The sequence below is a fragment of the Marmota monax genome, unplaced genomic scaffold (genome assembly GCF_021218885.2).
Source record: "Marmota monax isolate L192 unplaced genomic scaffold, Marmota_monax_Labrador192_F-V1.1 WCK01_AAM20220418_F8-fsc00089, whole genome shotgun sequence".
In the NCBI taxonomy this organism is placed as follows: domain Eukaryota; kingdom Metazoa; phylum Chordata; class Mammalia; order Rodentia; family Sciuridae; genus Marmota; species Marmota monax.
The window spans coordinates 5,070,772-5,088,479 of NW_026694744.1; positions in this window are offsets into that span (position 1 = coordinate 5,070,772).

Consider the following 17,708-nt stretch of genomic DNA (forward strand, 5'->3'; position numbering starts at 1 on the left):
AAATAGGAAAAAATACATTCCTTTCTCTAACCACTCCTGCCATTGTCAAGACCAGGAAGCAGTGTTCAGGGGTCTCCTGCCTTCTGACCTAATCTCAAAGGCTTGGAGATAGAACTGCATATTTCCAATGTGTGTGGTTGTTCACTTTGTTTTGTTTTTATGATACTAAGAATGGGACCCAGGCTGTCACATATGCTAGGCAAGTGCTCTATGATTGAGCTACATCTGCAGCTCAATATATGTGTTTTAAAAGTTCTATTGATCTTCTTAGAGGAATTTGAGTCAGCCTCAAGATAAAAATCACCAAAATAAGCAAACTGAACATACTAATGCAAGATTAAAATGACCAAATGAATTTGGATGAATCACATTAGAAAGCCACGTTAGAGGAGAAAATTTGAAGCTCTAAACCTCTCTGAACTTCCAGGCAACCAAGGGAGGCTAAGAAGGAAATGTGGTCTTTATGATTCCTGGTGGTGGTGCAGAGAATAGCCCTCAGACTTAGGGATTCCAAAGATGGCTTTGGCATTGACTGCAGATCTGGTTGTATGAAGAAATGAAAGGACCATGGGCCATGATGAGTTTAGCCCCTCAGTCTTTAACACATTGTTTTTAAACATTTTTTGTAGATGGACACAATACTTTTATTTTATTTATTTATTTTTATGTGGTGCTGAGGATTGAACTCAGTGTCTCACATGTGCTAGGCAAGCGCTCTGCCACTGAGCTACAACCAGCCCTAACACATTCATTTTTGTGAGCTTTGTATTGAATAGGAGAACAAGCCTTCCAAGATCTGCCCTTCCCCTTCCAGAAGCTGCTGGGACCCCACTGTGGGGAAGCTTACCCTCACAGGCAAGCACACTGCAGAAACACAGAATTCATCAGATGCTTCAGAAGAGGTGAAAATTGTATTTGAATACAAGGGGAATCAGTGTTTGTGCAAAACATCAATGGCAAGTATGGCACTGAGGGTTGGTAAGAGGCCATGGTGTATGTTTGGCAGAGGGGACACTATGTTCTTTCTATTAACTGAGCTTTTCAGGTTTAGGGTAAAAGGCCTGAAGTTCTCTTGAATATAGATGAGCTGGGACAAATCTTTAAAAATAAATGTTCTCAGAGAAATTCTTTTAAATACCAGAAGAAATACTCTTTACATGACTGGAGATATGACATAGGACCAACATGAAGCCTTTCCAGGAGAATCAGCACTGGATTTAAAGGGATAACCATTAGGTCTGGCTGTGGGGTCTTCCCAGACTGAGCTGGTGCATCACCAGCATTCAGATTAGAAACACACATCAAGGCAGGCACCTCTATTTCTTCAGCAATACCTAACATCATAGCAGCCATACTTTATCACACAAATGAGGAGGTATGACTCACATCACTGTCCACATGATGTGTGCCCTCTGGGGTTCTGCAGTACACAATCTACACACCCATAACATCAACCCTGAGAGAGGGTCAGCTCTTTGGTTTCTGGAAAGTTTCTCTTTCTGTGGTATTGTGTGTTGGATAGACAAGTATAAAAATGTAGAGTCAATGACTTAAACAAATATTTGGGCATGCTTAGCCTCAATCCCAAAACAATTACTAGAAAAGATGAATGTAGAACTGAACTTTTAAATGGAATAATTTAAAATATAGACAGGGAGTTGTTATCCTAAGAAATTCTATGACAATTGTTTTTTCATAAAGAGAAAACAACTTTCACAAAGTAATAACCTCGTGTAATTGGAACAATTTGTATTTTCTACATCCAATTTGCTTTAAATGAAGATCACTACAAGGTGTAGATCCCAGCTCTGTGAGTGAAAAGCACCAGTAGCATCTGAAGAATTCTCAGGAAATTTCAATCTAGGTCATAGGGTTGCCTCTGTTGAATAGTTTTTTGCATCTTTAAGGACAGCCTCCATTTCTTAAAAAGTACAGATGGTAAATCATTTAGGAGGCCATAGAGGGGAATCTTTAGGCTACCACATCCTTCATCAGTTTTCTTACCCCAGTACCCCAAGAAACCATATAATATAGGAAAGAAGAGCAGGCTTGCTATACAAACTTAGCTTTTAGACAATTCCCCAAGCTTTTGGGTCACCAATTTGCCATCCCTCTACAGAAATTTAGAACCACCAAGGAGACCATTGTACTTATTGTTTAGGAATTATACTTACTGCACAAGATTTAGCTGAGATATTCTATGCCAAAATGCTCTCATAAACTGTCAAGTGCCATGCTCATATATGATATCACTGCATGATGTAAATGCTAAATACTCAGAATCCATGATCCCTATGTGTGGCTGAGCATTAGAATTATTTGGGAGCTTCAAAATACTGATGCATGGGCCACTCCCAGAGATTGTGATTTTATTGGTCTGAAACGTGGCCTGGGTTTTAGAATGTTTCAAAGACCCCTGGGTGATTATAATATGCAGATTTTGGAATCACCCTTAATAGTCCATTTTTCTCCTTTTTTCTCAAGGCAAGCCTGTTGTTGGTCCTTTTTGTCTGGATAATGATGGTGATGATGTTGATGGTGATGATGATGATGGTGAAGATAGCGTCCATAGAATAATTTGCTATTCTTGCTCTTCTATGATTTTTCGTAGGAGAGATACATACTGATTTACAATGCATTGACAAAAGAATTTATCAACAAATATTGTCAGATATGGTTATTTTTCATTTTTGGGGTGTCATATACCATATCCTGAAACTTTTGGTTGAACTACATGTCACTTTTGCATCAAATATTTTTGTACATATGCTTTGCATTAAGCATCTTTAAAAACTCAAATTACAAGGGTAAGAGATTTGAGTAGGGCAAATACTAGAATGTTCAAAGGAAATGTTATTAATTTGGCCACTAGATGGCAGAAATTTGTAAATTAAAATGAACATAAACCAAAGTCCATAATAAATCCAAACATTCTTACTACAAAATCAAATAACTGACTTCTAGGTGAGAGTGGGATGGGCTGAGGTCATATTTTAAGGGAGATGCAGTTGATATTTAATGACAGTTGGGTTTCTTTGTCTTCCCTCCACTTGGGCGGCTCTACTGCTGTTAGGACCACCAACTCCACTTTGGCACATGCGCTCTCTGTTCCACTAGTTCCTCTGAGAATTCCAACTCTCCCTGTAACCAGGAAGGCCTGGGAGAGGAAATCAAATGACAGAACACATGGATTATGCCAATTCCAGATCAATTTATACAAGACAGAGTGAGTTTGTACCTTTTCTCAATCTATAGCTTCTTCCAGGCAGCAATACAACTAGTAGAACCAGGAGGAAAAGTGAGGTGTGCTGCTGGAGGATTTATGAGTCATGCCAACCTGATCAGACAAGGAAGCCATAGGTCTGTGCCACCCTCATCCAGTAAGTGTGCTGGCTTGGGGTATACAGACAACATTACCTGGGATTAGCATTGTTTCCAGATTTAAACTATTATAGAGATGTAAGATAAAGTTATTTAGAATCATTCTTGACTATTACCTGTCTGTGCTTGCAGGTGAATATTACTTCTTATGGTTTCTTTCAAGATTAATTTTTAGCCTCAGGGCATGTAGACTCTCTCCATAAGCCTGAGTCCTTGGGGAGACCACTCACTTTCTGGGTCTCAACCAAAATCCTCTCCCCCAACTTTTGGTCAATCAAGTTATTAATTGTAATTGCTCATCAGTAGCAATGACTCAAAGTTTTTTGATACAGTTTAGTGGAACAAAAGACCCCCCCCCCCACATTGCAAACCCATCTGTCTCATTTATACTTTCCAATGGAGAAACAGTCAGATTGAAATGATAACAATGGAATGTTACTTTGCAAGCATTTTTGGCCATAAACCCTTATAGCAGTAAGAATGGGGAAGATTACCAAAATCCATCTACTTCTTCCCAGGCCCGTGGCCACACATGGAAAAGTATTTAGAAGTTGATGAAAGTTACTGAGCATGTTACTAGTAAATCTCCCAATTATCTTCACACTTAGTCAGTTAGGTGTCACTGTTTGAGTTCTAGTCAGTGGAACTTGAGGAAAAGTTGCATTAAAAGTCACATATCCCTGCATGGCCCTTCCAGTTCCTGTCAGCTGGAATGATGACAGCAGTTTTTCTTGGATGTCGAATGTTGAATATGATAGAACTGCCTCCATCAGCCTAGGCCTCTGAATGATCACAAGGACCACAGCCCCTCTCATCCCTCCCCCAACTTGCATCCTCACCCACTTCTTTCACTTCAAAGTGTTATGTGAATCAGAAACAGTGTGAACCATTACATTTTTGGTTCTACTCTTTTTTTTTTTTTGGTGGGCTGGGGATTGAACCTAGGGCCTTGGGCATGCAAGACAAGCACTCTACCAACTGAACTATAACACCAGCCCCTTGCTTCTACTCTTATAGCAGTTTAGGTTATAACAAAAGATACGGACAACTCATATTCAAATCAATCTCAGGTACCTTAAATCCTACCTTGGGGGAAATTATGGGCCCCTAATCAGCAATATTACATACTAGGGTTGATGACTGATAATAAGGTAGAGTCACATTTTACAACTGAAAGCAATTGAAAATCACATTCAAGTCAACATCGCACACTCAGAACAGACTCAAAACACTGTTTTTGATAAGTCTGGGAATTTCAGCTGCATAAAGGTTTTATGGTTCATGGATTTCACTGTAGAATGCTTAATTAGAATTTTCAGTGTACTCTAGTCACAGGTGAATTTTAATTCATGAATACTTTACTTTAGTAACTTTGTATGACTGACTAGATGGAAAGTTATTTAAATTTGATCATAGATTATTGAGAGATAGCAACATGGTGGTTGACGTGGATCTGAGCCAGAATGAATGGACTGGGTTATACTGCTAGACTTCCCACTATTCCTGGGTAGTGGATAAACTATATCATCTTCCTAAGCCCAAGTTTTCTTACTTGTAAAACAACACAATTGGAGATGCTCTTTTCCACCCTATTTTTTCTTTTAAATATTTTTTAGTTGTCAGTGGACCTTTATTTTGTTTATTTATATGCAGTGCTGAGAATTGAACCCAGTACCTCACACATGCTAGGCAAGTATATACCACTGAGCCACAACCCCAGCCCCTATAGTTACATTTTTTAAAATTAATTAATTTATTTTAATTAGGTATATATGACAGCAGAATGCATTTTGATTCATTGTACATAATTGCAGTACAACTTTACATTTCTATGGTTGTACATGATGCAGCGTCACTCCATATGGGCAGTCATACATGTACCTGGGGTACTGATGTCCATCTCATTCCACCCACCCTAACATATTAATGATTTGTTTTGTATTGCTGGGAATGGAACCACAGGGCCTTGCACATGTTAGGCAAGCATTGTACCAATGAGCCACACCCCAAGCCCACATTTTATGATTTTATAGTCATTCTTTTTTGTTTTTTCTTTTTCAAAATTTATGTTTTATTTCTATATATCAAACATTAATAGTTTAAAATGAGTTGGTGAATTTTTTTCTCTAAAGGACCAGATAGTAAATATATGAGGCTTTGTGGGCCATGCAGACTCTGTGGCAACTGCTTAACTCTGCCATTCCAGTGGGAAAGCAGCCATAGATAAGATAGATAAATAAATGGGTATAAATAGGGCTGAGGGTGTAACTCAGTAGTACAGTGCATGTTTAGCATGCATGAGGCTCCAGGTTCAATCCCCAGCACCACACACACACACAAAAAAAAAAAAAAAGGGGGGGGGAATATCTGACTGTTAATAAAACTTAATTTACAAACATAGGCAGCTGGCTTGATGGGCATAATTTTCTGATATCTCATCTAAAAGGCCAAATATCTTTCTTGTAAGGAACTATTGTGGTTATTGTTGATAGTTTCCTATACTGTACCTTCCCACCCCTACTCCCTGCATCTTCTCTTTTTCCTCCCTGGATATAACTACTTTTAACTCTTTAATTTTTTTCTTAATTAAGCTTTGTATCTCTCAATGATACCATCTATGCCTACTCTGGTTTAACAAGACTTCCTAGTGACTCATTCAAGTTTGAGAAACATATTCCAGAGGATTTTCTCTGTTATATTATTGTAAATATATTTTAAAATATATATTTAAGATATTATTTAAATATATGTTTGCTTTTCTCTTGAGCCCTGTACTTTCGTTACTAGCCCTGATTTTATCACCATTTCTGGAATTTATCTGCAACCGTGTCTTCCTCTTTCTTTTAGACTCCCTTGTTTGTGGGAGGGCGGGGGGCAGTAGTTTCCTGATGCACAGGAAACTACTGGTGCACAGGAAATACATTTGGAGGTTTTGCACATCTGAAAATGACTTAAGTGTACTTTTACACTTAAAATTTAGTGGGTAGTAGACTTACTGATTGGAAATTGTTTTCCTTCAAAACTGTAGGCTTATTGGTTCTATTGTTTCTGTTCAAAAGGACAAAATTTCAAATCCTATGTGAGATTGTTTTTTTCCCCACTTTTACTCTATGGGGTAATCTGTGAGATCCTCTTTTGTTGTGGCATGTGGTTCTATTTGCCTTCATTATATTAGTCACCCAAGGAACCTTACTAATCATGCTGTTCAAAATTGGGCTAGGTTCTTGAATTACTTCTGTGATTTCTTTCCCTTCATTTTTTTTTTTCTGTTTTCTCTTTCTGGAACATTTCCCATCTAGTTTTTGGGCCTCCTGGAATGATACTTCTTATGTATTTTTTTTTTTTTGAGTTTCATTTATTTTTGTCTTTCTGTTACTATCTGAGAAATCTCCCCAACTTTTTACTCTATTGAGTTTTTCCATTCATGTTCATATTAAATTTAACCATATGAAATTGGCAATGTTTGATTATTTTAAAATCTTCAAAATTGGCAATTTCTTGTGCATCAGACTGATATTTTTAATTTGTAAAACCTGCTCATTGTGTTAGTCAACTTTTCATCACTGTGACCAAAATACTTGACAACAACTTAGAGGAGGAAAAGTTTATTTAAACTCATGTCTTCCAGAGGTTTCAGTCCACACTTGGTGGGTTCCATTGATTTGGGCTTGAGGTGAAAAAGAACAGTATGGTGGAGGGCCATGATGGAGGAAAGCTGCTCAGTTTGAACACCTTACCTGCCTAGTAATCCATTCAAATTATTAATCCATCAAATTAATTAATTTACTAGTTAGGTTACAGCTCTCATAATCTAAACATTTTGCCTCTGAACATTCCTACATTGCCACATGAGCTTTTTGGGGAAACACCTCATATCTAAACTGTAACACTCATGTTTTCTGATTTTTTTCCCCCATTTTGATATCATTTAGTTCTAACTTCATGGGAGTAATATCTTCTCTGATCTTTCTGAGAATATATTAATGGCAGATGTTTTGTACATTTTCATCTTCCTATGATGTCTTTCTTCTCAGTTGTGTTTTACTACATAATTGTTTTGTTCTCTGCCTTTCATATTAGAAGTTTTCCTCAGATGATGATAATATCAACAATACCAGACATTTTTGTAGTGCTTATTGTCTGGTAGAAACTCTTTTAAATGCTTTATGTGTATAAACTTATTTCATCTTAGCAACAATCCTGTGTGGTAGGGGCTGCTATAGATATGAGCAAATGGAGGCTCAGATATCTAAGCTGTCTGTCAATATTTAAGATGCCACACCAAACAGAGGAACAGAAGCTCTGTGCCAGTAAGTGGGGCTTGTCTAATACGGGTTTCACTGAGAGTTACGGAGCTCCCTGGGTTGTCAGAATAATAGTCCCAAAGATGCCTACACCATAATCTCTGGAATCTGTGAATATGTTGCTTCACAAGTTAAAAGGGGACTTTGCACATTAGGAATTTGAGATGGGGAGAGTATTCTGGATCACTCAAGTGAGCCCTATGTGATCAAATGGGTCCTTGTAAGTGACAGGGGCAGCCAGGAGAGTAAGAATCAGAGACAAGATGATAATCAAAGCAGAGGTTGGGGTGATGTGGGGCCATAAGCTGAGGCAGTCTCTAGAATCTGGGAAAGGAAAAAAGATTCTTCATATCTGTGTCAATTTTGTACTGTTATAACAAAACATCTAAAGCTGGGAGCTTTATAAAGAAAACAGATTATTTAGCTCATGGTCTTAGAAGTTCAAGAGCATGGCATTGGCATCTGCTCTGCTCTGCTCTGCTCTGGTGAGGGCCACTTAGCAAACAGCATGGCAAGGGCAAGATTGCATGTGGAAGAGATCACATGGCAACATAGGTAGCAAGAGACTGGGGAAGGGCCAAGTTCTCTCTAAAATAACTTGCTCTCATAGGACTTTCTGCAAGAGCAAGAAGATACTCCCATGAGAAAAGTATTACTTCTACTTACAGAACTAATCACCACCTCCTTTGGCTGGGGATGTTGCTCAGTGGTAGAGGGCTTGCCTAGCTCAAGGCCTTGGGTTCCTTCTCCAGTTCTGCAAAAGGAACAAAAGTCCTAATTACTTCCCAACATGTCCAGCCTCTTAAAAATTCTACCATCTTTCAATGTTGCCACAGTGTGTGAGGGGGTAAGCTTCCTGCAGAAGAGCCTTTGGAGGACACATCATAATCAAACAGGTCATTACACTTTTCTAGATCCTTGAGAAGGAACACAGCTCTAATAACATCTTCATTTTATCCCAGAAAGATCCATTTCGAACTTCTGACCTCCAAAACTATAAAACAATAAATTCGTGTTATTTGAAACCACTCAGTTTGTGGTAATTTTTTCCAGCAGTAGGAACTAATACATGGCCCACTCTGTCACAAAAGCCCCATTATCATTTCACTTGGGTGGGTAGAATTTTCTAGAGAAGAATTCTCCAATCTCCCGACTGCATGCATATATGGATTTAACTTAAGGCTCCTGTTGTCATCACAGTCCCCTTACCCTTAACCATAGCTGCTTTATCTAAAGGTAGGAACCTCTATTATATATTGTCAATAGCACAGAACCTGACTTGTCCCCCAGGGTAGGAGAAAGGACATTTCCAGCCTCTGTAATTGAAGGAGAGGATCAGTAGCATCAATTGTTTCAGCTACTTTTTTGTAAAATTCTACCTTAAATTAGTTTGCTAGAGCTGTTGTAATACAGTATCACAGACTTGGTGGCTTACCTGATGGAAATTTATTTCTTCACAGTTCTGGAGACTAGAAATCTGACATAAAGGTGTTTCTAGACTTGGTTCCTTCTGAGGGCCCTGAGAGAGAACTCTGTTCTAGGCCTCTCTTCTTAGCTTCCTGATAACTACCTTCTTGTTTCTTCTCAATGTCTTCCCCCTGTCCAAGTCTATTCAAATTTCCTCTTCTTAAAGGACACCAGTTTTACTGGATTAGGGCCCACCTTGATCAGCAATCCTACATTAATTACCTCTTTAAGAACCTTACTCTAAATATGGTCACAATCTGAGGATTTTCAATGTGTGAATTTTGGGAAAGAGAACAAAATTCAGCCCTTAACACCACTTTTATCTCCACTTCTACAGATAAATGGGGTGACCTATTTCTGAGCCTTTTGGGGGACCTGTAGGAAACAGGAAAATTATCATTGTTTCATGGTTTCTTCCCTTACAGGATTAGAATTTGTCTGTCTCCAGTTACCAAGTCAGTTCCCACTTGTCCTCCTGCCTTCCCACCTCCAACACTGTGATATTATATTCTCTTCTTCCATTTCCTTTGTCTATGAGTATATACCTTAAAATACATCACAAATCCTTTGCTTGAGGGGACTTTTGAATGGAGAAGAAATAACTACTGGATTTTAATGGCCCACATTTCACTGGAAGTCCTGGTTATTAAATTGGTATTTGTGTGTTTTAACTGAGACCAAAAGAAATTAAAAATTTGAAAATCAGATTTTTCAAATTTACATAGTATCCTTTGAAAGTGAGTCAAATTAGCTATAATATTCAGTATTCTTTAAGTATTTTAAAGAAATATAACAGAATATTTTTGAATTAGCACAAAATCGCTGTATTTGAATGCTCTTTATTGCAATCTATATAGAAAGTGATGAAAGGGACTCATAGTAATTATCTGGAGAACATGTGGCAAGAAAATGTTGGGTGTTTTAACCTCCATTTAAATGCTCAATTCATTCTAGCCTATGAGGAGTGCATTTTGAACTTAAATTCATTCTCACAAGTCCATCAACATGATGGTCTTCATAAAGATAAAATATTCCCAGAGGCAATACTGAGGTTCTTTTATGGACTAAGCTATAAGAAGGAAACAGGTGTTTCAAATGATCTTTCAGCCCAAATATCATCTCTTTATATTATCACAATATCACATGCTATTTGACAGTAATTTTAGGGCCTTTCACATTTTTTCAAAAAGATCCCAAATTCTTGGCTGAGAAAAATACTGCTCATACTCTAACGAGCCCCACTATTTCTTACACTTTTCATGAAGTGAAATGGTATTCTGTCTAGCTGAAAATAAACCCGACTCTTAATCTTTCTCAGATGCATGTATATATTTTACCACTTTCCCTCCCAAATCTCACATCCAAACCATGTATGATACCTAAAGTCATCCTTTAGGAACATTACTTTTGCAGAATACTCCTAGAGCAGTGATTCTCAAAGTCTGGCTCCTGGACAACAGCATCAGCACCACCAGGGAACTTGTTAGAAATGCAAATTCACCTAGAGAATCAGCAACTCTGGGGAAGGGTCCCAAAGTTTTAACAAACACTCCAGGGGATCATTTCACACACTCAAGTTGGACAAATTTTATCTTAGAGGACTCTGGGATAGATTGACTATTTCAGAACCTGGTATAGTTATCTGACATATTGAAGACATGCAATAAATTTTTCAGAGAAGGAACGTAAGAAATAGTCACTTAAGACACATGATAGTGGAAGATCCAGCTGATTGGGCATAATAAATCTTTAATCTTTATAAGGGATCAATAGAAGACTCCATCATGCAGATAGCTGATGACTCTTGCACAACTGTAGTTAAAGGCACTGTGTCACCTTTGCAAGCAAGTATCCTTTATATAGTGCTCTGTTGTGATAAATTAGCTTACTCTTAAGAAAAATGTGTCTCTGAAGAATTTTAAAAAATTATAATCCAAGATTTAACCTTTAGGTTTCACTGTCAGGAAATTTAAAGTTGTACAATAATTCTCTGCCCCCTTTGTCCTCTCCACATGGGTCTCTTTATTCTCTAATTACCTCATTGTGCCTTTTGCTTGATTGTGTGAGTGGCCTCAAAGCCCTTGGAAACAGGCAAGGTATAGATTTTAGATAATAAAGTGCACCAAGGGTGGCAAGCAGCCTGGAGGGCAGGGCCAGATAGTAGAAACCATGATTAGAGAAGTGACCTTTGATCATTCGTGTTTGCAGTAAACACTGAGGAGAATGCAGTGTGCAGGGGCTGATATCAGTGAATTGCATTGAGATCAGGTTGGAAAGACTCCAAAATATTTGGTGAGATGGGGGCTTAAGAGTAGGGGGGGAAAAACAACATTGAGGGAATGGTAAACATGAGCTTCTGGAAAGATCTGATGTGCTCCTCTCTTTGATCAGCCAGAAAACATGGGAGACTATAAAGCTTAGTGAAGCTTGTCTCTCCAGTTGGGCATGAGACTGGGCCCCTTCTGTGAGTAGATCACTTGTGGGTTCTTTATTTCCTATAGCAACATTAAAAGGAACTCATATCCTTGGTCTGGGACTGCTAGTACTTTTCTAGCAATTATGTACCATTCTGGTTGTGCTAACCAATCAGCAGGATAAAATAAGAGTTACGGAATACATCCCAAAACTCTATGCCTTGGGGCCCATCAAGAGCCATTGGAGATGAACTTCTTCATCCCTGGGTTCTAGTGAGAATGTAGTAGGAGGTGATACTAGGTGATTTCTGAAGCTAGTCATCAAAGGTGGCACAAGTATCACCTGGCTCTCTCCTTGGATCACACGTCTTTGGAAGCCATAAGAGGTTTAACTGTCATGAGACAGAGATCATGTACAAAGACCACAAAGAGAGAGAGTGGGATGTTTGAGGATGCTCATCTTGTCCAAGCTCCATCAGTTTGGGCCTTCCTAGTTCCAACAAATGTGAGAGTGAGAATCCTTTGATCCAGCCACAGCCACATGAGAAACATAAAAAAAGGATCACCCAGCTGAGCCAGCCAGCACCCCAAGCCATGAGATAGAAAGAAATATTGAGTGCTCTTGTAAGGACCGACCTTGGTGTGGTTTGCTATGCAACAATAGATAACAGCCATCTATCCTCTTCTCTTTCTATATCTTCATCCTTTCATTGGCTCACATATTTCTCATTACTCTTAGGCTCTCAATCAGTGTAAAGGATGGTGTAGATCCTGTTAGCCCACCAACAGCCATTGATGCTACTGATGAACACTGGCTTGTTAAGGTCACTGATCACAGCCCTTGATATCCAGGAAGGTAGGCTTTTGCCCCAGTCCCATGACCTGAATCGGGGTTAGTCAAAAATCAACCATTAGCTAGGCTTGGTTTCATATGCCTATAATCCCAGCAGCTCAGGAGACTTAAGACAGGAGGATCACAAGTTGCCTCAAGAACTCAGTGAGGCCCTAAGCAACTCAGTGAGACCCTGTCTCTAGATAAAAATACAAAAAAAGGGCGGGGGGAACTAGGATGTGGCTCAGTGGTTAAGTGCCCTTGGGTTCAATCCCCAGTACAAAAAAAATAAATAAATAAATAAATAAAAAAACCCAACCATTAATTACTTTGGGGTAAGCATTTATTCCAGTTCTGGCTAATGAGATGAAAGAAGTTTGCTTAGGAGTTTCCTTTCTAATATAAAGAGCTTTAAATTTTTTTCAAAAGCTCTGTCAGGAATACTTTTGGACTGTCACCCATTCCCACTTGTTCTTGCTTGAAATATGGATGTTATGCCTGGAGGTTGCTCAGCATCTCAACCCCTAAGGCAAAGAGCCAACTTGCTAAGGATGCAGGAGCTGCAAGATAGGAAGAGCTTTGTTTCTCAACAGCATTATCATCCCACTTATCTAACTCTTCCAACCGCTTCCTTCTGTCTTTTTTGCTATGGGAGAAAAATAAATCCCATATGGCCACCACAGCATTCTGCCCAAATTTCCTTGAATATGCTTTATGGGTTCTGAGGGCTACTTCTCTAGTTTCTTTCTTTTTATTTTTGGTGGTGGTAGGGGACTGGGGATTGAGTCCTGGGGGCACTTAACCACTAAGCCACATCCCCAGCCCTCTTTATTTATTTATTTATAAAAGTTTGAGACAGTGTCTCACTAGATTGCTTACAGCATCACTAAGTTGCTGAGCTGGCTTTGAACCTGTGATCCTCGTGCCTCAGCTTCCTGAGTCGCTGAGATTATAGGTATCTGACAGCATACCCGGTTACTTCTCTAGTTTTGATTCACATTGCTTCTTACTGTTCACGTCTGTGGTCTTCCTTTGAGGTCTGCTGAAAGGCCACTGAAGTAATAGTAGCCAGACAGCAAGATCCATCACAGCATACATCTTCCTTGGGAAGCTGCAGCTACGGAATGATTGATGGAGGCAGGAGAAGAAATGAATAGACTCCTTTTCCTCAAAAATGGAACAAACTTGAAGGTTAAATAAACACCCCAGAAATCCCCAAGAGTATTCTGCTACTACACAACTAGAATGATAAATGGAATCTAGGCAGGTATCTCCAAAGTTGAAACTCTATTCTTCTTGCACTCTTTAATTGCAGACAATATAATGAAATAACTGGAATCTAAGGGTAAATTTGCTTGTGGATATCAGGATCAGATTTACACTTCCTATGTCCAATCACATTTGAGTTCTTGTCAATAATACATTCAATTTATGTATATTTTCAATAAAATATATTTTGTTTTTACAGTGCTGGGGATTGAACCCAGGCCTTGCACATACTAGGCAAGCACTCTACCACTGGGCTACATCCCCAACTCAGCTACAATAAAATATTTTATGTTTGGTATTTCCTGTGTACATTGCACTATGTATTTTCTTCAATATCTTTTTTTCTTCTGTCCCCAATCCTCCCTACTCTCCAAACTATCCTTCTGACCTATCCCCATCCCTCATAAAGGCAAAAATTCTAGGAACAGCAGAATGGTGTAAGACTTGAAATGCCAGAATTTGCATTTTGGCTCTGTTTCTTCTGAACTGTGTGATTACTTAAATTTTTAAGCAATTTAATTTCTGTGCTACAGTTTCTATTAGGATCATAATAAAAGTATTGACCTAGTGTGACTGTTGTGAGGCTGAGGGTTTTATTTATGTGCCCATAGCAGAATACATGGAACACAGTAAGCGCTCAATATGATCACTTTGAATATTATATTTTACCCAGATAGGTCAATGCCACCTTGGGTGGATATTGGAGTTTTCACCTGCAATTCTTTGTTCTTAGTAGTTTATGGATGTTATTTCATTTCCTTATACCCTTTAGTGTTTAGTATTGTTTATGAAAATTGTGATTTTTTCTGCCTTTGTAAAATATTATTTCTTTCCCAATAATGCTTGAAAGAGTCTCTCTATGCCCCTGGAGCTCAGGAATATAATCAAAATACTGCTAGGCAAGTGCCTTTGATTTTTCTTAATCCCATCTAGACTGAGTCCTTTCAATCTGAAGACTTCTTTTTCTTCAGCCCAGGAAAATCATTTTTCCAATATTTCTTTAATTATCTACTTCACTATGGTTCTTTATTCCTGTTATTTAAGAGTAAACTAAGTAACTTACATTTTAGGTCCTCCCAATCTTTCTTCGTGTATTTCATCTTGTTCCTCATAAATTCTGTTTTGACATCCTTTTCCCAGAACTTTTTCATCTTGCCAAACTGAAACTCTGTACCTATTAGACAATTCACCCTTTACCCCAGCCCTTGAAAACCACCCTCCTACTCTACCCTCCTACTTTCTGTCTCTATACATTTGAGTACTCTAAATTATTCATAAAAGTAGAAGTATACAATATGTAATCTTTTGTGTCAGGCTTATTTCATTTAAAATAATGTCTTCAGGTTTCATCCATGTAGTAGCATGTGTTAGAATCCCATTTGTTTTTCAGGCTAAATAACATTCCACAGTATGGATATTCCAGATCATATTTATTCTTTGATCTGTCAATGGACATCTGTTATTTCCACCTTTTGCTTGTTGTAAAGAATGCTGTTATGATTTCAAGAATCAAATAGACCACTATACAATAATACTGGGTAACTTTAACATGCCTCTGCCACCACTGGATGGATCCTCCAAACAAAAACTAAATATAGAAGCTACAGAAGGAAAAAATACAATTGATAATTTAGACTTAAACAGACATGTATAGAACATTTCATCCATCAATGTCTGAATACACTTTCTTCTCAGCAGCACACAGATCCTTCTTGAATATAGATCATGTTATTATGTAAGTTATCACATATGTGAGCATACAATTATAGTATTTCCTTAATATATTTTTTAGCATCTGTAGGGTTATTTTGATAGGTCCCTTTCAATAGATATTAATTTTGTGTTCTTGCTTTTTCCTTGATTAGACTTGATTTTTATCAAATTTTAGCTACATTATTTCTTTTCTATTTTATATATTTCTGCTCCTACTCTTTTTTCCTTTCTACTACATAATTTGAAAATAATTTGATTGTTATTCTAGCTTCTTTCTGATACAAGTTTTTAAGCTATTAATGTTCATATGAGTACTATTCCATCCCAGAGAACCTGGTGTTTTATTTTTTAAATATTTTTTAGTTGTAATTCGACACAATGCCTTTATTTTATTTATTTAATATTTATTTAGTTGTAGATGAACACACAGTATTTTTATTTATTTTTATGTAGTGCTGAGGATTGAGCCAGTGCCTCACACATGCAAGGCAAGCACTTTACCACTGAGCCATAGCCTCAGCCCCTTTTTTTTACGTGGTGCTGAGGATCGAACCCATGGCCTCACAAATGCTAGGTGAGCAATCCACCGCTGAGCCACATCCCAAGCCAGGGATCCTGATATTTTAAGCTTTTATTATCATTTAGTTCAAAGCCCTTTTCATTTACTTTTCTTGTGCTTTCTTTCTTGACCTGCAAGATATTTATAAGTGTGCCTTTTAATTTTGAAATAGTTGATATGTGGGGGTAGGGTTCTATTTGTCTTAAGGTGATTGATTTCCAATGTAATAAATCATGCAGAAAACAGATTTAATTTTTTAAAGTAACGGGAATGCTTTTTATATTGATTTTATTGGTTACATATGCCAAAACTGATCAAATTGCATACTTCAAATATGTGCGCTTTTTTTGGTGAGAATTGAACCCAGGGGCACTTAATCACTGAGACTCCTTTTTTGTATTTTATGAGAGACAGGGTCTACACTGAGTTGCTTAGAGCCCCATTAAGTTGCTGAGGCTGGCTTTGAACTCATGATACTCCAGCCTCAGCCTCCCAAGCTGCTGGGATCACAAGTGTGTGCCACTGTGCCCAGCTCAAACATGTGCATTTTATTGTACTTCAATTTTACCTCAATAAAGATGAAAAAAAAGAATGCTGCTATGAATATTAGTATATGATGTTAAAATCCCTGACTTTAATTTTGGGGGCATATACTGAGAAGCGGAATTGCTGAATAAGGTAATTCTATGTATAATGTTTTTAGGAACTTCCATAGTATTTTCCACAGTGGCTACAGGATTTTAGGTTCCCATCAGCAACACACAAGGATTCCAGTTTATCCACATTCTTGCCAACACTTGTTATCTTCTGGGATTTTTCTTTCTTTCTTTCTTTCTTTTTTTTGCTATTTTTCCTGTGTTTTGGAACACTAGCCATGCAAATTGGTGTGAAGTGGTATCTCACTGTGGTTTTGATTTGTATTTCATTAATTGCAAGGCACTGTTAGTATACTTACTTTGAAGCAATTAATTCTGTTCTTATTGGCTCTCATTGCCTCTTCTATTTTACATATTGAATTTTATTTATTTAATCATTGAATGTTTATGTACTCACTATGTGTAGTGAACATAATAGCAATGAAAAAACTCACACTCCTCTTTTAAAACTTGGAAATCATTTGTTCTGATTTTAGCTTCAGAAAGTCTCTTTCTAATGCTAAAATTGAATTTGAGTCTCTCATTTTCTTTTTTTGCATAGTGGTAATATTTGAAATCATGAGAAATAATGACAAATAATAAATATATTATCCATTATTATTCACTAAAAGTTGCCTGTTCTAGGGTTTCCATTTGAGCTCCCTCTCCCTGCATATTGAGTTTCATTTGCTGAGAGATCACCTAATTGCAGTGTTCCTCCAGGTATGGTAAAATTCATTCTCAGACCCTAAGGTAGGCTAGTAGGTGAGCTTTCTACTCACCGCTCTTCCCAGTTGCCACTGTTTACAGCCTTTTTGTTTATTATTTATTTATTATCTTCATCTCAGGGATAGGAGTAACTAGGCCTACTTGAGCACCCACTGTTTTTTTTGGGAGCAGAAAGTATCAGTGGCCTCCTAGGTTAATACATGCACAGGAAGATAACACACTTCCCAGGAGGGATTCATGCATCAGTAACTCCAGAAGATTTAGTCCCTATATTACTTCTACACTCCTTATTAGAATATATTGTGTACATTCCATTCCTGTTAAAGAAAATCTGAATGAAATGTTTGCAAAGCTTGCTCCAAAACTGAAACCTTTTGGTGATTTCAAAATTTAACCTGTTTTATA